Source organism: Aethina tumida, chromosome 1, assembly GCF_024364675.1.
Source record: "Aethina tumida isolate Nest 87 chromosome 1, icAetTumi1.1, whole genome shotgun sequence".
NCBI lineage: Eukaryota > Metazoa > Arthropoda > Insecta > Coleoptera > Nitidulidae > Aethina > Aethina tumida.
The window spans coordinates 63,185,535-63,213,342 of NC_065435.1; positions in this window are offsets into that span (position 1 = coordinate 63,185,535).

Below are 27,808 nucleotides of genomic sequence, written 5' to 3' on the forward strand. Positions count from 1 at the left end.
TTTGATTTAATTTAATGTAATTTAGAACAATTCATATTCCTAGTCACTTAGCTTCTTTGATATATTATGTAGAAACAGGATAAATATAGAAGATAAATGAAAGAAAGAAATCTTTCTTAATTTTTAATGCTAAATTTATCCATTTCTGTTCAGTTAAATTGAAATTGTAAAATTTCTTCTTTATTAATTTACGATACGACAAGAGTATTCTACTAAAATATATTCCAAATATCTTCCAAAAAAATAAAAAAATTAAATATTTTCATATTAAAAGAACCACACTATATTTATTTAACTACTTATTTTATTTGTAGACTGATTTACTAAAAATAAACATTTATAAATACGGAACAAGGCAAGCATTTAGTTTAAATACAGTAGAACTTCGATAACTTTTATTTATAACCTGAAATTTTAATAACCCGAGTGAAATTGGTTGGCTATAGTTGGTAACAGGAATTGCATTTGAATGATAACTTAGAATAATTTATATTCTTGGTCATATTAATCGCTTGTGTAAAATATGTATTAATTAACATAGAAGATAGATCAAAGAAAAATGTTTTTATTTTTTATGCTAAATTTATAAATTTTTGTTCAGTTATGGGTTATGGGTATATTGTATTATTAATTTAAATGATTATCCAATGTTGAAATTTAAATATGTTGTAACATATCACAGCATATCACGAACATGGATTATTTATACATTTATTTAGGAAAACAAAGTAATGAGTACTGGAGTAGTTTTAGTATAACGAATAAAAATATTGGTTGTTCTGGAAATACTGTTGTATTTAACGTTGTAAAGCAGCAATTAAAGTAAGTACATATAAATTTAAGAATATCTTTAGCTGTTCAGATAGTGGTAAATAGTATAATAAATATGGAGCAATTACATCGATTCCTTATGTTTGATTGATAAGCGCCATAGGCATCGATTCTCGTGCTGAAATTGCAAAGGCCGACTTAAAACATTTCCCTCTGTCATTAAACATTGTGGGCAGTGCAGTATCCTATTGAAAAATGATTGTGTATAGCATATAGAAAACAGCAGCTAGGCGCATGAGGCCATGACGTATGTTTACGACGCAACAAAAAATCGGACTTTCTCACAGTACCCCATGATTCTTAGAAACCTGACACACTGAGCCAAGAAGAAAAATGGTCAAACTCGCATACAATACACGCGATGTACACTCCAGGACACGCTCGAAATGCACGAAAATACCCATGCCAGTCACGACACATCCACACCGTACAGTCCCATCGAAAAAATCAACATAATTGTACTTCCTGTTGTGTGTTTTAGCAATGGTTTTGTCATTTCGACTCTACCAATAATAAAAATAAGACGTTGGAGAGGAAATGCACTAACTACACTCTGGCCTTCACATCATTTCATTACGTTTCATACAGTCTGATTCTTTATTGCGTTTTATGTATTAGCAAAACTAGCGAAATGGTTCTTTGTGGCACAGTTCAAGGGCAGTCAATGTCAAAAATGTGTGTGCAAGTCCTGCAGGACACCATCACTCAGGTTATGGTGGGTTTATCCCATTTTTATTCATCAGGACACCCAAACAATGATCAAAATATCTTTCAAAGTACTTAAAACATATATTTTATATATATTTATTTAAATATATTTATCAGATTTTGTAAAGGTCCTAACCTCAGAGATAAAACTAAACTGAGATACTAATGATGATTCCTTGCATCACCAATAAATGCAAATTTATGTATATGTCACTAAGTTATGCTCTTTAGTTTCAGCTTAGAAATTCTTCAGTGATTGTATTGAATATAATTTAATGCAGTATTTGTATATATTTCGAATATTATTAACTTGATTAGTAATTATTCAATTTATGGTTACAATTTTTGATTGCCCATACTTTTATCATTAACAAAATGATGTGGCAAGTTCTTGCATTACCAAGAACTACAATTTTAAACACATGTCACTAAAATATGATCTTCTATTTCAGCTTAGAAATTCTTCAGTTATTGTATTGGACATAATTTAATTGGTAATTATTCATCAGTATCAAGAAATACAATTTTAGATACATGTCACAAAATATGCTCTTCTGTTTCAGTTTAGTTGTATAATTGTAATTTAAATGTCCACATATTTTATCATCAAGTTATTGTTTATTACTTAACGATATTTTTTAATTTTCATTGAACTGCCTTTTTTAATTTTTATTTTCGCCGTACGAAAATTGGTTCCTGGTAATTCGACACGTTCAAAACAATATCAAACTGGACAAGATTCCATCAATCCCACGAACTTATTTATTCGTACCGCGTCGATAAATCACACTTGGACATTTAATTTGGGCATTTTTTAATTTATTGCCACAGAACCCAATTAAAATATGGATCAAAAAAACGGTTTGGGTGGATGGCCGCGCGCACTCGTAGGTATATAATTTGTGGTTAAACATAACGCTGCCCATAAGGATCGAACTTTTCAATCTAATCTAACATAAATCTATCTGTAAGACATCAGTCAGTCAAGTCGGTGAGTGAGTCGGATATGTAACGATAGGAACGTTTGAGAAATCGAATGGCAGCCACGCCAAGGTGAGGAGGCATCTGAGCTCTTTGGTTCGATGGAAAATAGCCGGCCAAACAGACAGACAGGGTTTGCCCATGGGCTATAATTATAGTAATAACAGATTCAGTCGCTATAAAGACCGATATTACAATTTCCATACTTCTTACGGAACACGTTGTCTATCGTTCTGTTCTGTTCCGAAGATTTGGGTCTGATTCCTACACAATCACTTATATTAACATCTGCACTAGTAAATCTTTTGGGTTTCGGCTAGCGGTGTGGTGTTTTCGATTCCACTGTCTACCACAAAACGCCTTTTTATTGCCTTTTGATGCCATTCAATTCCATTATCGTTTGAACAAATCGAAATAGCGAGAATTTAATCAAGTTTTATGTATTTAGGTACCATAGTGTTCTAATTAAATCTTAATTTGAAAATGATAATGGAAACTGTAGTCTTGTACTTCCTAAAAACTTAATTTCATTCTAGCTTTTGGTTTATGATGTCTGGCAAATATGTTGTTTAGACAACATAATGGAACTCCTTTATAAATATTGAAAATAAATGTTCAAAAATGTATTATGAACATTAGGAAAATTAGAATAAGAAAGACATACCAGGTTTTTAAGGTAACTAGGAATAATATTTTAGTTGAGTTGAGTAAAAGGAATATGTGTTTATGTTCGCCTAATATATTTCGTACGAAATATTTCATTAGTTTAAGTAGCCATTTTCAATCCCAGACAAAATCAAAATGTTATTGTAATGCATATAAACCTCTAGAGTAACATTCGATTACGCCTTCGTAATTTATTTAAGTGTCAATAGTAAAAAGGAAATGAAACTAGTTTCGGTAGTTTCGGTTCGTTTATTGGGGCTGGGCCTAAGTTAGGGTGAAAATTCAATTAGGGATATTTAACTGCAAGAAAAATTAGAAGTCACAACATGGCAGCACGACTTGCATGCATGAATGTTTTAATTAATTTTAACTGAATATATTTGAAAACATTTAAATATTAACGATATTAAGTATGATTATATTATTAAGATAAAATGAATTATGTGGGTATGTTACACTTTAATAGCTCCATTTTGTGTCGAATTAAAAACTTTTTAAAAAGCGGATTTTTGTTCAAGGTCGAGGTGTGTGTATGGAATTTTTCCAACGAATAACTAAATTAATTACAAAAGAGCCATTAACTTTTGTCAGGAAATGTTATGTATGCCTATATTCATACATCAATGTCATATTAGATACAAAATGTATCACACACTTTTGTATGATTTTAACAAATAAACAGACATCACAAATTTAGGCATTTATCTCTGCAATGTAATATATGAATTAGATATGCTTCAAATTGCTAAAAATATAATTAATGTTTAGTCTCCTATTCAACTCTCGAAAGTTTGAACAGGTTTGAACTATCAATATGGCATTTTAAATTAAATAAATTATATATTTATTAAATTCAGTAAAAATTAACTTGATATTATTGATACTAACAAGAATTAAAGTGACTGTGAAAACCAATTCACAGTTTATTATACAATTTAGTTGATCAGAAGAAATAAAGAAGAATGTCATAGATTTAATAAAATAGATTTTTATGAAATGTATTTTATTTTAAAGAATGATTCAGTCAATGAATAGTAGAGAAAATAACTATGGTGTAGATTCTCTAACTTCTGAGTTAATATACATTAAAAATAAAGATAGGTAAAGAATACAGAGTTTATGACAAAATTGACTTGACGCACATTTTAGTTGATCAGAAGAAATAAATATTATATTTATAGATTTAATATGAAATTCAGTATATTGCCATTTTGAAAGAAGATATATTCAATGAAGAATTTTTTATTTCAAAGAATAATTCTTTTTTTTTTTTTTTCATTCTTTCCCAATAAAAAATTGTATAATACACCTATATCGAATGGCATAGAAAATAATTATAAGAATATAAAGTTTCAGACAGAATTGACTTAATCTTGTTGCTACTAACAAGAATTAAAGTGTGAAAACCAGTGCTTTAAATTAATTAATATTATAGACATATTCACAGTTTTTATTCTATATTTTAGCTGATCAGAAGAAATAAAGAAGAATGACATAAATTTAATAGGACAATTTTATATGAAATTCATCATGTAGTCATTCTGAAAGAAGATATATTCAATAGACAACTTTTTTTTTCAAAGAATGATTCAGTCTATTTAATTTTTTCATTTTTTCACAATAAAAATTTATATAATAGACGTTTGTCGAGAACAACTATGGTGTAGATCTCTTAAGCCGACATACATTAAAAATAAACATAAGTAAAGAATATATGTTTGTGGCAAAATTGACTTGATCTCATTAGTACTAACAAGACTTAAAGTTATTGTGAAAACCAATGTTTTAAAACTATTTAATATTTTCAGACATTTTTCACAGTTTATTATATATTTTAGTTGATTAGAAGAAAATAAATATTCTTATTCATAGATTTAATAGCATATTTTTATTAAATTCAGTATATAGCCATTTTGAAAGAAGATATATAGATATATTCAATGGAGAATTTTTTATTTCAAAGAATAGTTTTATCTATTTTTTTATTATTATTTTTTCACCATAAAAAATTGTATAATACAGTATGTATGTATGTATAATGGTATAGAAAATAAGTATGGCATAGATTTTCTATCTTTTAAACTAATATATATTAAAAATAAATATAAGTAAATAATATAAAGTTTCAGACAACACTGACTTAATCTCGTTGGTACTAACAAGAATTAAAGTGATTGTGAAAATCAATGGAATAAATTATTTAGTATTTTCAGACATTATCACATTATATTTCAGTTGATCAGAAGAAATAATTTTATTGAAATTCATTATGTAGCCATTTTGAATGAATATAAATTCAATGGAGACCATTTTTTATTTTAAAGAATGATTCAGCCTATTATTGTTACATTGTATAGAAAACAACATTGTGTATTTTTTGAGCTAATATATGTTAAAAACAAATATAAGTAAATACTAATTAAAAATATATATATTTTTTACATAAATTTTAGACTGCTCTCAATAATATCACACAGAATGATCAGTTTTACTGGGATCAATAAATAAAAATCAAAGGAGAAATTCAAAAATGTATGGTCTATTAAGGCTTAAGTAATTGGTTTTATAATCACTTTATAAAATGGCTTTAATACCATTTTTTGGGTTAAATGTGTGACAAATTTGTTAACTGCTTCAATCGACAAAAATTATGACCTCACTAAAAAATTAATATGATTAAACACCAAAACTGTTCTTTATAAAATAACAACGTATTAATTAATTAGATAATGGTAAGGCAAACATACCATCTCCATTTTGTTTTGGACGCCGTCTTGGGATTGGAATGGGCCTCGGTAAAATTATTACTTGATGCACCTTCTCCTACATCATAAATCATTCGCCATTATACCCTCTAAACCCGTACTTAGTACATCACACATGATGTAGTGTTATATGAAATTTTAGTAATTACGATTTTTTGTGTTGGCTCAATATCCATCGTCTTTTTCTATGGTTGGGCCGCGTACAGGTGGAAAAAGGCGCAATAATCAGGTGGACATTTCCAACCATACTGAATAAAACTTAATGATATTATTTTTGTTTGATGTATGAACGTAATTTATTACATATTAGGTGTAAATTTTCGGGCAGGTATAATCACAACCTGCGTGACGTGTGAGCAATATATTTTTATTTTTTTGTGGTCTAAATGTGTTTTGGATTTTTGGTTGTGTTATTGTATCAACCACTGTTTTTATGTTTTTATATATCGAAAATGTTTTTGACGATACATCCTCGCACAAGGTGATTATTTTTATTTTGTATTCGTGCATGGGTGTGTCTCTGAATGTTTTCAGTTGTGCTGGTCTTGAATTACCATTGGTGTAGCTTGAACAGCCTTAAGCCTCCAATGAAGGTTAAAACACCATTTACATGTGATGATACCAACGATTTGCATGTAAAAGAACGGACCTAAAAACATACGTCTCGAATTAATTGGTTCTAATGACTATTTAATTGGTTTTATTGTTTTTAATGTATTTTTAAAAAGGTGCGGTATTCCATTGGAATTGAGTAATTAAACGATGAAGAATTCTCTTTTGAATTTTGCGGATAAGACAAAAAAAATATCGTAAATAAAAATTTTCGCGGTGTGTGGTATATTACCGAAATTATTCGAGCATTGCACACATTAATCTACTTCTGGACGTCGCGTTTGAAATGGATGAAATAAAAATGAATGACTAGGTGTTAAAAATATTGAATTATTAAGGTTTAATTACCAGCTCTCACGCCATTTACCCGCAACAATAATTAAACTATTAAAGGTATAAATAAAGCAGATATACCTGCACTCTAATATATAGTGTAACGGACCACTTATACCGCCAGTATTAATTTTATTCGGTATTAATTATATTGTATGTCGATTTGATAAAAGTCGTGTGACTGGGAAAGTTACAATCAGTGAATGATTTCAATATATTTTTTCACTATAAGTTGACAGAAAACAATGTTTTATTAGTTTTTTTTTTTCATTCAAAAGCTCTAAACTAACAAACATTTATCAATAAAAATTTATGGACTATAATTTTTATTAACCTAGAATAAAAAAAACTTGTAAATATTTTAGTTAGCTTTAATTATACGATAACAAAAGAAAATAAACTGATTTATTAATTTCTGAATCAAACTGCTTTATTAAAGCATACATAAATAATGTATTTTCTAAAGATTTTACTTTATTATTAATTCCTGTTTGTGTTTTTTGTGTATCTTTTCCATTTTTTATTAACATTGTTTATAGGTGAGAAATTAAACGGAAATACACATGTAACACAGTACCAATTATGAATTTTTAATTTTATTATAATTTGCAAACACTTGTAGCCATAAATCGGTTAATGTGATTTAAAATACAGTTTTTGTTTGACCCAACCATTTTATGGTCAATTCTAAAATAAACAAGTATCAAATTAAATACTAGTAACATTTTTGATGGTTACGTATTTATCTATCAAAATTCTATTTTAATAATTATGCACGTTAACGGTTAATCATTTGAACTGCATGCAATCTCTATATCATTTATAATTCACATATAATGTGCAATTCTTGAATTAAACGGTTTCCGTAAATAAAACCCAATTAATCACTGAACAAACTTTACTAGCCAAAAATCCGTAGTACATTAATCATGAAAGCCAGGTCCCTATAAATTATTTCTGGCAATGTATCTGGTACATTTTTGGTCGTTGTTGTTTTTTCTTTTTTAATTTGAATGCGACGGTAGAGAGGTAGGTATGCGTTATGATGGGTGTATTTCGTGCCGTGCCTTAGTTAATTCTTAGGGGATTGTTGAACAGGAAACCATGACTCCTCCAGTTCCTTTTCCTGCCACAGGAGCGTGCAAGAGCTGCAGGAACGCGATCCCGTTTTTCTTTTTGTGCCTGCACCTGAAAACGAACAAACGTCATCAAAAATTAATTCTGCTGTTAGATAATGAAAGTTGAAAAGTCAAATAAAAAACGATTTTTGATGTTTTCTGTTGGTAAATATTTATTGTGTTATGAATAAGAACCGAAACTATCGTACATAAAATCGTTTAGGTTATACGATTAGCACTTCTCTGTTTATTTGGCATTGAAGTTATTAGCATAATTTACTTGTTAACATAAATAATGGCAATTTATTAAGTTTTATTCGTTATCAGACAGATCAGTTAGCAAAAATTTTAATAGTTAGAAGTTTATTTTTATCAACGGTTCTAATTAATATATATTTAGTTTAAAATACTTCCCTGATTTGAAATAATTTTTATTTGTGACATTGAGATAATTTTTAATTTTATTTTGAGTAAACTTATGTTGTAAATAAAAATTAGTCGCAAATAAAAACTATTTTAAAGGAAGGACATATTTTTACATTTAATACACACAATAAATATCTCCTCTGATAACTTTTGAATGGAACAAAATATGGAAAAAACCATGTAAGAATGTTCAATCTAAATTCTGCCATAATATTGACATGTACCAAATTCCTCAGTAAAATATGGGCTCTTCGACTAGGGTGGTCTTGAGATACCTCATTTGAAAGGTATATTTATTCTTCAATCAATGCTATTTAGTTGATTAAAATCGGGTGAGTATAAAGTTGAGAAGTGAATGATTTATTTAATATGTGAGATAAACTTTCAAAAAACTAAAAAATTCAATATTCGTACAAAAAATAGATTTAACAAACCAATGTATACAAGAAAAGAAGAAGTTTTTTATCTACTTTAATTATAAATTGTTGGTTGTGTTTATAATAATTAAAACGCACGACATTTTAAGGTTTCACAGTATATTAGGTAGAACAACTTTCTTTATAAATATCGATATTTAATTTAATAAATTTAAAATTTTTAATAAAACAATTAAATAAACATTTAATAAGAAAATGAATTCAGTTATAAATAAATGATATTTTATAATTATTGATAATTGTTTGTTAAAAAATATGCCTCTAAATCAATTATAATTAAAAATTACAAAGTGAACATAGTGAAATATAAAGCATGCGCCATCTCTTGGGAATCATTAAAAGTTAATGACGTCCAATTGTGGCCCAGTATGAATATTAAAATCAGAAATTTAATATACCCACGGATAACGCAACATCAAAGTATAATTTATAAGTGATAAAATCTTTAATTCCAGTATAAATTCCTGGTTCATTGTATGGAAATTAATTTATTTACTGTAATGCCAAATAAAAAAAAAATAAATGTATGTATTGTATGACTTGTTTAAACTAGATTTTGTAACAATAAAATGATAATATATCTATATTTAGAGGAAATTTATTTATTAACTGAAACATACATTTCCCATGGATAATAAAATTCTCAACAATTTCAATTTCTCAACGCTTGTTTACGCAGGTTTTGTTCTTAAAATGAAAATTATTTGTTCTCAATGATTTAGATAAAACAACAACTTCAACACGTCAACGCACTTCTTTGTTGTTGACGTTTAAAAACAAGAATAATTAACCAACAACGTCTGATCCCAGAATATCTGATAATTGCATTCAAATTTCATATTCGTATCATTGGCACAAAATTAAAATTTCTTGTGCAGCTCTAAGAATCTTTTTAAGTTTTTATTCTTCGAAAGGTGGGTTACATTGTTGAACTACCGAAAGTTTTAAAATAATCTTTTTGTGAGATATTCTTGGCTTTAAAAATGTGAAAATTTCTTTAATTTTTTTTTTTTTTAAATTTTAACACAACGAAATTGGTGCATGAATTCGAATCAAAATGCTGGTTTAAAACACTTTGCGTCATTATGGAAGCAAACAAAAATATGCGTGCTTTGTTATTTTAACCGAACACAAAAATGTACGACGGACCCAAAGGAAAAATTAAAATTCGTAAACTGGTATACCATACCTAATTATTATACTCCATTGACAGTCAATAATTTGAGACGTCACTGATACGGTGTTAGAAATTAACACAGAAAATTGCTTACATACGATGGATAATTATAGGGACAGCAAAATAATAATTACTATTATTAGTATATTAATAGGCCCGTTTAAGTAATTTATAATTGTGTAACTGTCACATGAGCATTACACATTTTTCATATTTGCATTAACAATTAATTTCCACGGTGCCACTGTCCGTCGGAAAAAAGCTCCGATCGAATACAATGGGAACTTTTCAAAATAATCATTTATTATTTAATTGTTTTGTTTTCAACAATTAAACTGAGTGACCTCAAAGAGGCTTAATGCTGTTTCTATTTTTAAGTAACATTTACAAAATATTGTGCCCCACTGACATTAACAATTCTAGTTCATAGATTATATAGTTTATATGAGGCTTGTTACGAAAATTTAAATATTTACTGTATTATTAATATTTTTTACAGAAGTAGAACATTTTAATCCATTTTATATTTAAATTAGTATTTGATGTATATTTTCATATTTGATTGATAAATATCTTATTTAAATCGTAATAGAATATTTTTTATTTAATTTAAATATTATTTATTAATAATAATTATTGTTGATATACTTACTTACATAATGAGCAATAATAAAAAAACATGTCACATTTACCAAATACCGTGGTCCACGGACTGATTATCTAATTTATATATGATCTGTTACTAAAATATAATGAATATTTTAACTGATTTATTAATGATGAAAACTTTATTTACATACTTTGAAATCCATTTTTATGTTGACATTTTGCGTGATTTTTAAAAATAATAACAAACTTTTTAATTTTTATAAATTATTTAAATTATTAATTAAGTTAGTATTTTATATATTGTACCATGTTCGGAAACACATTTATATCATTATTGATGCATCAATATTTTATTGTGTACATTTTAAAATTAAAATTAAGTCATGGTTTGTACTGATACATTTTATTTAAATTTAGACGAAGGTAGCTACTTTATCTTCATAAATTACCCTCATAACTTTTATTTAATTAGATTTAATTAATATTTCTTCCATATGCCATAAGTTAATATTACTTAATTCAACTCGAAAAAAAAAATTAGAATAAAAATGGAGCAATATGTATAGGAAGAAGATTACCCTTTAATAAAGTCAAGTAATCCATATTAATAATAAGAAAAATTCACACAATAAAGAAGTAAATAAAATTGAAATATTGAATAATAATTAATCTTTCTTCCACATGCCATAAGTTATTATTACTTAATTCAACTCGAAAAAAATGTATATGAAGAAGATTACCCTTTAATAAGCGATTTATTCCTCTTTTTAATAAATTTATTGATCAAGTAGTTTCTTTATATACGATCTTTAGGTGAAATTATAATTCAAATTTTTTAAGATATCTTAAAACAGTTAATATAAAATGTATTTTTTTTTAATATTTAAGTAAAATAAAGTCAAGTAAACCATATTAATAATGAGAATAATTTAGACAATAAAGAAGTAAATAAAATTAAAATATAGAATAATGTATATAATTGTAACCCAAATTTGTGGAAAGTAAATTTAAATATCAATTTTAAAACAATTTAATAAAAATCATAAATATGTATTTTAATTATTTAAAAAAGCGATTTATTCCTCTGTTTTATAAATTTATTGATCAACTAGTTTATTTCTATTAAATTGTAATTCAAGTAATAAATACAGTTAATATATATATTTTTAAAATTTAAGATAAAATAAAGTAAAGTTTGCCATATTATAATAAATAATAATAAAAAAACTAAGAAATTGAAGTATTATTTTTAATCGTAACCCAAATTTGTGAAAAATAAGTTTAACAAGTTACTATTAATTAACTTTAAACTCCAACACAATATTATAAAAATAATAAATATGTATATGAAGATTACCTTTTAATATGTGATTTATAGGATCTTTATGTGCAATTATAATTCAAGTAATGCATAACACATGTTAAAACAGGTAATGAACAATATAGTTCTTAACCTTAAGATTCAATAAATTCAAGCAAACCATATTAATTATGAGAATAATTCAATAAATAAAAGAAATTAAAATAGAAATTTTATATAATTTTTAACTGTAAGCTGTATTTATGAAAAATAAGTTTAACAACTTGACTTTCAACTCCAATACAATATTATAAAAATAAGAAATATTTATATGAAAAAGCTTACCTTTTAATTCTCTCTTTATGTGCCATCTTCACATGAAATTATAATTCATATAAGACATTAAAACAGTTAATATGCAATAAGTTTAACAAGTTAATATTAATTAACTTTCAACTCCAAAGCAATGTTATAAAAAGAAGAAATATTTATATGAAGAAGATTATCATTTAATAAGTAATTTATACTCTCTGACAAACTTATTGTTCAAGCAGTTAGTAATAAACAGGACATGTTAAAACGCCTAATATGTAATATATGATTTACGTTGAGGTAAAATAAAATCAAGAACTAATTTTGAGAATGAAAAAGAGAAACTGAAATTGTATATGTTTCAACTGTAACCCAAATTTGTGCGAAATAAGTTTAACAGGTGTTTCTATTGTCGTACACAACAGGCAAAGGAAATTATTGACATGTTTTAATGAATAATTCGTATCGTTCTGCCCTGTATTGCAACGTAAAGTTTCCGAGAATCATCCGCCACTTTCTTCAATAGATAATCGGCCCGCAATAATGTTGTGTAAACGCGGACATTTTTCAGTGGCATTATTATTTTATAAACTAAGTACAAATTGCTATACTTATCGTCGATAACAGGACTGAAACATGTTATTTTCCACATATTTGCCATCTTTTTATTTTATCTGGACGTTTTTTATTTTTATCGTTCGGGTATTCAGTAAGTTCGGACAGATAATAAATTTTGTTAATATATTTCCACCACACCCACATTTTATTACAGTCGTCCAGCGTGTAAGCGGACGAGTTTCAGTTCGGCCGGTCCGACTGTTTGAACGGGTCCGCCCTAGATTTCATATCACATTTATGAATAAGAAATGAGAATTTTTATGGATAAGATTTATTGCGTATGTGTCAAACTGTATCTAATTTATTTGAAAAAATGAATAATTTTGTTACTAAACGTGTTTTATGATTATAATTATATGCAATCTTAATTTCACATTTAATTTTCGGGCTGCAGTCGTTACGATTTTCCAAGTAAAAAATCAGGAGGTAGATTTATGGCATGGGGAAATTAAAACATTCGGAATGTACTATGACCCGTATGTGTTTTTATCCTAAATTCCAAAGTAATAATAGATCCAACGTAATATTTTGCTAAAAACAGAAATGAAAGTAAGCAATAATTAACCAAATGGATGGCAAAAGTTATTAGTTTGTGCTAAATTAATATTAAATAAATAACAATATATTTTACTTATTTCATTATGTTACGAACGAATAAGACAAATTCAAAAAATATATATTTGACATCGTTTAATTTTTCTCCCATTTTGATTGGTAATTTTTTATGTAAAATAAAGAAATGTTATATTATCATATTTAATTATTAAATATACTATTTAAATATTACAAGCGTATTTTTTTAATTAATTTAAACAATATTTAGTATAAGAATTATTGTTGTTGTACCTAAGTAATGTGGCTCACTAACATGAACAGTTCTGATTAATCTAGTTTATATGTGGCTTGTTACAAAAATTTAATGAATATTAACTCTGTGATTAATTTTGTTTTCATTTAATATTTAAATTAGTATGTAAAATATGATCATATTTAACTGATAAATACTCCATTTCTTTAATAGAATATTTTTTATTTCATTTAAACAATATTTAATAATATTATAATCATTATTGTTATACTAAAGTAATGAGCTAAATTTAAATAAAATCTCCGATATCATCCAATTTGGTCTTTGATCATTTTGATTAGCCAATTGGTATGTAAAACAAAAAACAGTGAGATTGTCTTTTATATTACTATATTATTTCTTTATATATAAAATATTGTGGTACTATTTGTCAATTAAATATTAATATACAGAAGAAGAAACGTAATAATTGTAAAAACATTTTTTCTACAGATTTCATCAGAAATAAAATGAAATGAATGAAATCTGTAGAAAAAATGTTTTTACAATTATTACGTTTCTTCTTCTGTATATTAATATTTAATTGACAAATAGTACCACAATATTTTTATTTAATTATAAATAATATAATAATATATAATTATTGTTATCGTACCATAAAAATCAATTTGATTGGTTAATTTATGCAAAAAACAAAAATGTGTTTAGGAAGTAGTTACGTCTTTTATATTACATTCATAATTATATAAACAAATTGTTTGTGAAACATTTCAATCCAGTTCATTTTTCAAATTAGATCTTTCAACTCCTTTGAAGTATAATTTCATATTTAAATAATTTTTTATTTAAATTAATATTATAATATTTACTATTATTGTATTCAAGCAATAAATAAATATTGTCGATATCATTCAGTGTCAGTTTAATTGGGTAATTTTAATGAAATATAAAAAGCAGTTTTACATTATCTGATAATTGTATAAATAATTTTTTGCAATTTCTTTCAACTCTTTTTAAGTATGTTATCAAATTTTTTGTTAAATTTAAATTTTTTTATAATTTAAAAAATATGTAATAATATTTTAAGATTATAATAATTATTGTAGATAATAAAATTAAACCACGTTTAAATCAGTTCTTCCAACTCCAATATATTTTCCAATTTAAATAAATGGTAAATGTTGTATTTAATATAAATATAAAAATATATTATAATAAGTATTGTTAATGTATTAATTTAGATAAATTTTAAAAATATCTGATGTTGTCCAATTTTAGTTTCTATAATTATACTTGTAAGTAATAAAAAAACTGTTAAATAAATAGTTATATTCTGTTTTTCAAATTATGTCATAACTGTAGAAACAATTTTTTTAGTAAACTCAATTATTCAAATTTAAAACTCTTTTAACTTTTTGTAAGCATATCAGGATATGATAAAATCATATTTAAATATTACTATAATATATTTTATTTAATTTAAGAATATATTAGAATGCTATAATAACTATTGTTATTGTAAAGTTGAAATAAATTTCTGATATTATTCAATTTTGTTTGACAGTTTAATTGATTCTAATTGTATGTAATATAAAAAAAAACTCTAAAATAATTAGTTATATTCTGTATTTTAAATTATGTAATACGTGTATTAATAATTTTTTTTGTAAAAATAAAACACAATCCAATCTGCATATTAATGCTTAATTTTTTCTTCAAATTTCCTTGAAGTGCTTTATAAGTAATATTTTATTTAATATCTGAATATGTAATACTTAATAATAATTTGATTATTCACGTTAATATTTGATTATGTTTTAACAATTAATAATTAAATTAATATTGAAAATAAACTATGGTAAATAATAAGCATTATTTCTTAAATAAACAAATCTGTTTCTTATTGAATCATTATTTAACATTCATTGAATTGAATTTAAATATATCAATTATTAATAGTCAAAAAATGTTCACTGATTTGTTCCCGATTTATTTCAAAAATAGATAACTGATTATTATTGAAATTGGACCAACATAAATTGGCATTTTCCCCAAAACACCAGAGAAAAAAAATTTGGAACACATGTATGTATAATAATGGGAAACAAGAAAATTAGTGAACGTCTCAAAAACCGTGCAGCTGTCATTTCAAAAAATCGCCTCGAATCCGCCTACCCGCCCCGAAACGTTTCGTGCAGTGACATTCTGTCCGTGGACAGAGGCCCTTTTTTCCAAACTACCGAAAAGAACTAAAACAATGATATTCGGTCACATTTAGTAAAAAACAAATGCCCATCGTTTCCGGCATAAAAAATATTTAATAACATATGTGCGTTTGTAGACGTCGGAACGTAACTAATAATTATACGTCTGTTGAGTTGGCCGGCTTGGCTTCGGGCCAGGGGCTACGGCCGCGTACGGTTGCGCTCTATCATCATTTTAGGTCCAAATTCATATTTTGTACCGAGGCGCCGCATCTTTATGGTGCCCTCCGCTCGAGCACTGCCCCAACCGCCGCCGAGTCTGCAATTTATTTACCTTTTTCCTAATTTGTACCAATTTTCTAACGATAATTTTTCTTATTGTTACGTTTGTACCGACACACTTTTTCGATAATGACATTTTGATATCGGTACCACAAGATGAAGACGAAATGGACCATGATTTATTGGCATCGGACTGTTTTTCAAACAAAACCGAAACAACTCTAATGGGGCTAATTGTTAGTTGATTTTTACATCCATCATCAACTAAGGAGGTGGATCCAGAAATTAGGATGTAGGCAAATCAATTTTTTTAGCATGGAAGGGTTTTGTCCCCAATAAAAATTGTTTTTTCTCTTGAGTTTAAAAGATAAGTCAAATTTGTATTTATGGTTTTGCTTACAAAAAATTCAGAAAAATTAATAATTTTATTAATAGTCTTTTTCTTATAACAGTGAATATCTATGTATCTATTGCTCTCATAATTGTTCAAATGGTCCTTAATATTTTTATACTACTATCCAGGATAATTTTTTGTTCAAACTTTATAAAAGCATTTTTATCTTGTTGTTCGTCTTGTTTTGTTCAATCATTTGATGTAATAATGTCACATGCCCACAATCTGATGTATTTTATACCATACTAGATTTAAAAAATTTTCTTCAACACTTTGATGCACCAAAATTGATAAATGAATTCGATGTTGACATTAGAAATAGTACATGTCCTGAAAATACAGAAAAATTGTGAACCAGAATAATTATAATTCATGTGTTTTCTCATCCTACATTTATATACTAACAGATATTATATTATTAAATAATATTTTAAGATTATAATAATTATTGTAAATAATAAAATTAAATCATGTTTAAATCAGTTCTTCCAACTCATCAATACATTTTTCAATTTAAATAAATGATAAATATTGTATTTAATATAAATATATATATAAAATGCTATTAAAAAAAGAAAATAAGAAAAAATTAAATAAGGCAGCTGAAGAAAACTTTTGATATTTTACATTGTAACTGGTGCTTCGTAATTCAGTTTTTTCGTATGGTAAGTAATATTTTTTCTTTAAAGTTACATCAATTGATTTTGAACCTTAATTCTGCCTTTCTTTAATGATGGTAATACGAGTTAAAAATAATAAAACGATCCAAATGATTTCGAAACAAACAAATGTTGAAAGCCAAAATGCATAAATTCATCCATGTGCAGATGATGGTGGTGACCACCCATCGCATCCCAATGACATGTACCAAACATTGATGCATTTATGCGGGACTGGAACACAGTAACCTTTCGGGTAATCCGTAATTGACCCTTTGCCAGTTTTAATTGGCCACAGTCTGCGTTTCACGCTATCGGCCGAATTTAATTAATAATTTCGGTCCGCGTCCGAGGAAATCTCTTCGGTGCCCCAAACATTTATATCTATAATTAAACGGTCCCCGTCGCACATGAAACGTTTAGTGTGATGTTTACTGGAATTATGTGGCATAGTGAAATTATGTCTTTTGGGTGTAGAGGTTTCGGACTACCGTATATTTAGATCTGTGGGAAATTATACGGGAGGGATGAAATATTACTGGAGGCATATCTTCTACATATCTTATACGAACGCCGTTCTTGTTTTTTTAGTACGAATTTTACAAAATAAAAACAACTTTATCTGCAAGAACAATTATAAATCTTTTCTTGTTCGTTCGTATGAAAATTATATTAAAATTAATATTAAACAACTAATTTTATTTGTCCATTCTGTTATCCGACGGAGAAAATGATTTAACCTAACTAAAAATAAACGGTACATTTTTATTGTTGGTCTAATAATAATTATCAGATATTGGAAAAATGTATTGTCCATTAGTTTCCAATAAAACAGTGTTTAGAAATTTAATTAAAATGTATATGATTAATGCGTTATTCATAGAGAACTTTCCGTTCTGATTATCGGAACTTTTTATAACACATAATGTGGGAAAAATGAATATTATTAATTACATGTTATCAATTGGAATAAAGAAATTAAATAAATGTATATTAAATGTATTTATTTATTGCAATTAGTTTAATCTATATGAATGCTTATCTTTAAGTTAATGAATTTATCTGATGTGATTCTGTTTCACATCAGTATTTTCTCTTCATTCAAAAAGTTTATATGTACAAAAAGAAAATAAATATATGTGTTAATGTTAAGAAAACTTGTTAGTCATATAAAACACTCTTATTAATAGTTTTCGTAAAATAGCTTTATAATTGTTAAAAAATATCACAATAAATATTAATTATTATTAACTTCAATAAAATTTATTTTTCAACTGAACTTAATTTAATTTTGAGTTGATATATGTATCTAAATAATATATTTAATATTTTTATGCTTTGATTCAAACTTAATTTCAATGAGAATTTATAAATAAATATATTATTTTTAAAATAATTGTTCTTATTCATATTTTTTAATATGAGTGTGTTTTCATAGTTATTTTATCCCACAACTTAATACCTATAGTCAATTTAAACAAGTAATAGTACAAATAACCTAGAGAAAAGTTAACATTTTTTTTTGTAAATTTTTATTAAATTGTGTTTATTACTCAAAATGTTTTACAGAATAAATCTAATCTAAACTATTCGTGTTAAATATTCTGTTTCAATAGTAAATATCTTAATAATAAATTTTAATATTTTTTAATATGTATCTTTTCATAGTTATTTTGTTCCACGACTTAATATCTATAGTTAATTTAAACAAGTAATAGTAGAAATAACCTAGAGAAAGGTTAACATTTTTTTGTAAATTTTTATTAAATTGTGTTTATTGCTCAAAATGTATTACAGAATAAATCTAATCTAAATCATACGTCTTAAATATTCTGTTTCAATAATAAATATCTCAATTCAAATGTCTGATGAAAATTTTCAACCTTCCTTAATGTTAAAATTATTAGAAAGATTATTTCAAATACCTCCTGAAATTGCAGTGAACTATTTGTTCACACTTTTTACATAAGCATAGTGCAGTGAGTATTGTTTTCTTATTTTAGTTACTTATTTCAGAATAATTTATACTTATTGCCACCCTGTATATCAAAACTTTAAGATCTCCGGAATTTTCCCCTGAGGAATTTCCGCCTTACGAAGACCCGAAAACGGGGTGGTGCCAGATTGAATTCTTAACCCCGGCATTTAGCTCCTCGCCTTGTAATTCAGCGACATTTTTTCGAAATCTAACCGCGGGCTGAGCAGTAGCCCACGAGAAAACCAACAATTAAAACACTGCGTTTACTTAATCATTAGTTCACTGTGCACACCACCAGGGGGACAAGCCCACCAAACTCCGATCCTTTGTTATTTTCCTTTTTGTTTTGTTTATGGCGCCATCTTGCTTCGGGCACTCGCTAACTTACAATTATAGTCTCGGTGCTTAGATATATATTACTCCGGTGTTCACCGCGTAAACTTTTAGAACATCACTCATATACGACCTTGGTTCGCCGGGTGATTAAATATAAATTAAGAAATTCACACTGACAAAGGGGACAAACGGTTCCGGAGCGGAACCTATTGTTCTTGTGTTGGTGATACGTACTTTGGCGGTGGACGAATTTTGCGTCGAAATGTCGTAACCGGTAGCACTGTCATTTTTTTTTCAAAAAATTTACAAAAAAAAAAACCGTTTCGACGGATCATTGTTGTCAGTAAAGCCGCCACGGTGGAACTAAAAGTAGACTGGTAGACATGCTTTCAGAGTAATTTGTGACGAAATAAGGGGAAAATTATAAAATTACATTGCTCGCTTTAACCACACTTTATTTGTGGCTGTGTTCCAACCTGCTCCACCGACGAAGATGCCGAACCAAATTATAGATAATCATCAACATGATTCATATAATAGACACGGTCAATCTGGAACCAAAAGTATTAGTTGTCAGACCATTAAGTGTAGTAATAAAATTGTAATAAAGGAAAATGTATGTGTCTTAATAAGTATAGATTTAATTAATTGTCCTTATTCATATGTTTTCCAACCCTTTGCATGTAATAAATACAACGATACTGAAAGTTAGAACATTTGAGATTTTAAAAGTGTATGTAAAAAGTGCTATGTAATAAATATATAATTATTATTATTATTATTAAGTAGGTTTTATAGTTATATAAAGAAGGATGTGATACTGCTTTATTTATGATTTATTCAATATCATTAATTTTCAAAAGGCGATGAATTAAATAACTTACAATTTAGATATATTTCATAACTTTAAAATCACCAAAAATTTCACAAAATATTAATTTTATACAGAGTGTTACAAACTGATCTGCCTTTCTTTTGATAATGAGTAAAAACTTTTTACATTTTTTTACGTAATATTAACCACTTACCTCAAAAAATTATGTCAACTTGAAATTTCGAGATTTATTTCAAATGTAAATTGTTCTCCACTTTAAAATGTCGGAAAAGTAGCAATATTTTTGTAACTATTACGTTCACAAAATCTTTGATCTGTCTGAAATATGATAGAAATATCTCGCATGACAGAGACAGTAAAAGCCTCCCACTACTGAGTAAATTTGCTGGCTTTTACTTTATTTCGTCGTGCATAATGTCTCTCTCAATATTTAGTAGTTTAAACTTTTTTCGATTGGTACAATAACAATATCTTGCAACAAAATAAAATATACACTAAACTCTCTAGTTTATATAAAATATTACGTAAAGTGTTTTATATAGATATTAATTATTAAATTTTAAAATTATTATTATTACATGAATAGAAATAATAGTAATGACAATGCTTATTTTTTCAGTTAACTAAAATTCTATTAGTTTATTCCATTTTTCAAAATTTAAATAAATAATAATTTTAAATCTTACAATTATTTTACCTGTCATAAAGTTTATGATTAGTTGTTTAATAAATAAAATAAATTAAGAAAATCAATCATAAAAATAATAAAAAAGCTACATGAACTTTTTTATTCTTTAAATTTATGAAAATACTAAATATGCTGTTTAAAATACAAAAATACATATTACTCTGAGTCTTTGCTTTAGTACATCATAGATTTTTATTATCAAAACCTCGTCCAGTTAGAAAGTTGGCAAATCATTTCAATTATTAAAAATAATAAATATGTCCTATAACTAAAATACTTTGGTATATTTATAAATAAGAATCTATGCCATTTTTATTTGTTTATGTTTATTTAGAACATTTTTTATTCATTTCATACATACATTTTATACATTTCAAAAATTTCATATATTTCATACATTTAATATACTTCATATACTTCATACACTTCATACATTTCATACATTTCATACATTTCATATACTTCATATACTTCATACACTTCATACATTTCATACATTTCCTACATTTCATACATTTCATACGTTTCATACGTTTCATACGTTTCATACATTTCATACATTTCATACATTTCATATATTTCATACATTTCCTACATTCCATACATTTCATACATTCCATACATTTCATACATTTCATACATTTCATACATTTCATACATTTCATACATTTCATACATTTCATACATTTCATACATTTCATACACTTCATACATTTCATACATTTTATACATTTCATACATTTCATACATTTCATACATTTCATACATTTCATACATTTCATACATTTCATACATTTCATACATTATTACCACTGACTTATCACAAGAATGATTTTCAATTTTTAATTTTTCAATTAATGATGTATTGTTTATATTGAGAGTATTGTTAATCATAAAAATCTCTTTACATCGTCTGAAAATAAATTGATGGTAACGAGTTGCCATACCATTGAAAATGGTATAAATCTATAACATCAGTTCGGCACAACGGATGTCGATTAATTTTTTATCAAAAGATTTATATTTCTATATTTTATCAAAATTCTGACGTTTTATGTCAACTATTAGACGTACTAACGTTTTTTTTTTTTGAAAATTTCAGAATTTTAACATATATTTCAATATGTATGAACTCTTACCAGAATATAAAAAATATAACTACTTTGATTTGACCAATGATTATTAAAATGTTGATCGTTCCTCTTGAAACAGATTTATAAATAGATAGTAATTTAATTCATATAAATCTCATTTTATTATAAAGATTTCAGTCCAAGGCAAAACTTAAATATTGATCTTTTTTCTTGAAACAGATTTATAAATAAGTAGTACTTTAATTGATATAAATCTCCTTTTATTACAGAAATATTAATATGTTTGAATAAACTCGGTGCATATGTCTCAATCCACCGCAAAGCTTTAATAATATAAATGATTTATTTTTATATATTGATACCGTTTGATTGCTTAAATATTAACAGGGCACCAAAGTCGAACGTGCCTTTCAAAGAATGCTGAATAATTTAGCAAACTGAAACCATTCTACCGCTTTTAATATATAATTGATGGACTGACTGCTGGACACGCTATACTTGTGGGAACTACGGTTCTTTTTATAAAAACGTGCAATACGCGAAACCGGATCAAAAGCTGACGAAATGAAAACATCACATTCGCTGGATGTATCAGTCAATCGATTTGTATTAATTAATTAATTGTGCCTAGGCATGGACAGTTCTATTATCTTGTCAATCAATGCGGATATGTCTTTAAAAATTTTCTACGGTATAAGTGGTGGTTAAAAATGTGATTAATTTTTCAGCAATCCCCTACCACCCTTCCTCGTTGCCAGTGTTGTCGGAACACAGCCAGTGAATTAACTTTTTCCAGCGGTCGGGATAATTTCACTCAATTATGCCATTATATTAAACACAATGGAAGGGATATAAGGTTTTATCTATTTAATGAATCTCGATATTTACGCGTAACTGTTGGCCTTTTACGAAATTTTAGGTTTTGTCGAAATTAATTTTACCTGAATATTGCCGAAACGGCGATTATGCTATGTAAGTTTTAAAATGCAACGAGCAAATTACTGTTACTTTCGTCTGAACATTTCAATAATGGCATAGTTACTTTTATCAGATCGGGCCGTATATTTTAATTGAATATCTTATCTGGCGCATCCACCTTATTTAAACAATCTCTATGTAAATATGTCTTTGGTAATTTATTATTATTAAAAATTATTGTACTCACTCACATTTTGAAAACAATTAAATTAACAATATTCAATAACGAAAGAAGGTATTATTCCATTATGTAATTAATTGGTAGAATACTTATTCTTTATTTCAGATTACTTCTTACAATTTCTACTTTTATTATAACCATTATTGAATTGGAAGTACATAAATCAAAAGTAATGAAAATAACTTTTAAAATAAATTATACAGATTTGTTTAATGTTCTCTTAAAATGTTTTCATTAATTTCTTTATTGAAATTTGAAGGTAAAAATTTTCATTTAGTAATAGTGCTATAGTTTGTACCATTTTACCACGAAATACTCCTCTTGTCTGTTTTACTTATAATCTGATTTAAACATCTCCAAAAATACCGCATACAATAAACATTTTTTACAGACAAAAAATAATAATAATAATAAAAAAATATTTGAGTTAAATAAAAAAATTTAAAAAAAAAACATTAAATTTAATCCCCTTCAAAATAGGCAGATATCAAATTTAAATATATAAATATTACATATTAAGAAGTTTCTTGCAGAGAAATCAGAAAGATTTTTAATGAAATTCTGATTAATTAAACAAAATAAATTTTCTAATAAAATTAATTTTTTTTAGAATTATAATAGAAGATAATTAGAGTAATATCCAATATTTTTTACATTTAGAATATATCAATTTTTACAACAAATTTTATTTATTTATTTTTATGAATTTTAAGACATACGTAGAGTTCTTTAAGTCTATTATTATAAATTAAAATCGAATAATATACACAAAAGTAACGAGGGTAGTTGTATTTTAAATGTGCCATGCAGTATATAAAGAAATTATCTACAAATAAATTCTATATTTTTTTGTTCATTTGTAACTTTACTAAAAATTAAAAGTTTATATAGGACTTAAATCCAAAACTATTTTAAACATTGTAAATATATTTATGATATCTGGAATGCCTGTAATCATGTAATGCCTTGATAACTACTGATGTTACTTCAATGAACACAATTATTAAAGTTTTCATGGGGACAATGTATGCCAACATATTCTTACATTCACTATGTATATTATTATTGACTAGTACTAAATTCTTAATCATTATTTGAATAAGAATGTGATTATAAACTTTAATTTACTTATTTATAAATTATAAAATTTACAGAGAGTTAAAACAGTATCTTAACAAAATCGTTTTAGAAGTTTTCAATGTTTAATTATGTATTATAATCTTTAGTAAATATAAAATATTTTTTATAAAATTGACTAAAATAAAAATATATTTCTTATCAAAATTATTAATTTATAATAGTATTATGAAGCTGACTTTTACTACTTCATTTTGAAAACGGTTAAAAATAAATATTCTATTTTAATTAATTATAGTAAATGCTATTCTACCTTTTCAGCACTGCTGCTACCACCGTCAGCTGCATGCCAATGGCAGTGGCATTTGATTATGTAAAAAAACGTTTACTTTACTTACAAGGAATATTTAAATATCATAAAAATACATTTTAATAAATATTTAACATTTTAATATCACAAACAAAATATAATACATAATTAAAAAAATATATTAACGACACTTAATTTGACGGTCTAAAAAAATAGGAATATTGAAAAATTATATAACAAAACAAAATAATATAATTAATATTTTGTTGCAAAACCTTTATTTTGTATAACATCAGTACAACAACGCAGCATTGTGTCGACTATTTTTGACAACGTTCTTTTTGGAATTGATAACCATCTTCGCTCGACTACATTCCACACTAGATCTTTATTTACTGTTTTTTTGGCATATACTGCATTTTTAATGTCCGTCCAGAGATTTTCTAAAAAAAGATTGACAGGGTTATACTAACAAATTAATTTTCTGGTCATGAAAATACTGTTTTGGTTTACAAATGGTGTGCTTTGTGTCGTTATCCTGCTTAAAAATCCAACCCAAAATTTTTGCGTAAACATGACCCTTGATCCAAGGTATTGAGACTGTGTCATAATGTTGCCTAAATCATAATGTTGAGTTCATCATATTGTTTTTAAAATGTACTGTGGTCGAAACTCCATATTTTATGGTCGTCATACTTTTTGGTGTCAAGAGAACCACATAATTTTATGTTGCTTACATAAGATATTTCGCCATTTTGGTGCAGGCTAGTCTAAATGTTCTCTGGCAAACTGAAGCCTCTTACGAGTATGCCTTTTCTGAAGTAGTGGAACATTTCTTGGCGTTCTGACACGAAAAAGATTTGTACTCAGCAGGCACGGTTTAATTGTACTAGTGCTGACAAAAAGTGAATTTGCCTGATTATTTGCCAATTAAGTGCCTTGGTAGTTTTTCGTTTTCTTCTACGAGTCTCTTCTGTTTGTTTTCATATCAGGACATTTCTAATCATCTTAGCAGAGCATTGCAAAGTTTCCTGAACAAGTTTTTCCATCGGAAATTAATTTTTTAATTTGATCTCGCTTTTCTGCTGTACAATGTTTACCACGGTCCATTTTTTGTTACTAAAGCTCATAAATATAAATAAATTCAGTTATTTTTTATGATTTACAAATATTCAAGGAAATATAGCAAATGTAACGCATATACTGATATTATTTGGGTCAACTCAATAAAATGTATTTAAAAACACAAATTTTTATTAGATACTAGAAACGGTTTTGTTTATTCTAAATACAAGGGGTCTATTTAATATATTTGTTTGGTTGAAATCAATTCATTTTTATAATTATATCAAAGGGATAGATATATTTATCAAATACTGGTATGATTTTGCACGCAAACGTATATATTAGCAATTTTAAAAAATGACTTACTGAATTGATTTTGGACTAGATAAAATTTCTGTAAAAAATTAGTTAGGAAATGTTCAGTGGTGCTTGTTCCACTCTTCAGCTGGGTGATTTTTTTTTAGAATCATTAAAAGAGGATTCAAAAGTCGAAGAAAGTACAAAGTCAGCATAGAACTCATATTTGTTATTGTTCTAGCCAATCCTGCAATTCTCACCACCTTCTAGTATTTTAATATTGTTATTATCTTTATTTATCTGTACTGTTTTGCTTGTGATATTTGTAGATTTGGTATTTAATATGACTGATATAGTAAAGTAGTCCTTAACCCCATTTTGGATATATTTTTTTATTCCAGTAAAGCAACTCTAACGCCAATTGGTGCAAATGCATATGAAGTCCATGCTGCTCGTCAGTTTCCTTATGCCTTCATTATTTTCCTTTTTAATTTATATACAAATGTCTCTTTTGTAATTTTTTTAAAAATATAATTTTAACAATTTTAATATGAGACTGTAGTTTTTTCTATAAATAAATACTGTATATTTAAGTATATTCATAATAATATACTTTATATAGAACTTAAATTCAAAGCTTTTTTAAACATTGTAAATATGTTTATGATATCTGAAATGCCTGTAATCATGTAATGTCTTGTTAACTAATTATTAAAGTTTTCATGGGGACAATGTATGCCAACATATTCTGCTAATTCTGCAATTCTCATCACCTTCTGATATTTTAAACTTTTTGGTGTTATATTTATTCATTTCTACTGTTTTGCTTGTGATATTTGTATATTTAGTATTTGTATATTTGGTATTTAATATGATTAACATAGTAAAATAGTCCTTAACCTAATTTTGGATATATTTTTTTATTCCTGTAAAGCAACTCTAACACCACATTGGTGCAAATGCATATGAAGTAAGTCCGTGCTGCTCATCAGTTTCCTTATACCTTCATTATTTTCCTCTTTAATTTATATTCAAATGTCTCTTTTTGTATTTTTTTAAAAGAAAAAAATACATTTATTTAATATCTACAACTGCAAATTTCATTTAATTTTATTGTGAATTTTAGTAAGAGTTTTGATTTTGTTTGTATTTGTATTTTTTTTTATTTCTTAAGCATTTTTTATTTAAACAGGTTATATAAGTACATATATATCAATTCATTTTTTCTTTCTTCTTTTATAAAAAACAATTTATTTTGATAACAAAAAATTAATTGTGATTTTTACTAGAATACTTAGTATTGTATATTTTCAAATCAAATATTGGATTGTTATTCTTTTTTTTAATTTTTCATATGGAACAAGCATGGGGTATTAAAAATTTTAAAAGTAAAATGTCATTAAAGTATTACTTTTTTCAGTTTATAAGAAATTGAAATAGTTTAGTCTACAATTTTAATTATACTAAATATTTTTTTACTCCCTTTTTATACCATAGTGTATTTACAATTAATACATTTTCCTTGGTTTGTTACATTTAGCAATTTTTGAAAATTTTTGATTGTATTGTATTGAACAGTTGGAGATTGTAATATGCATGTATAATTTTGTCTATATCTAGGTAAGTATATGCTATGGAAAGTGATTAAAGTTATTATGTGGATAATTGCTAAACTTTAAGTTGAAATTCCAATAAAGTGAAAAATTTAAAGTTTCTTGAAAACATACTT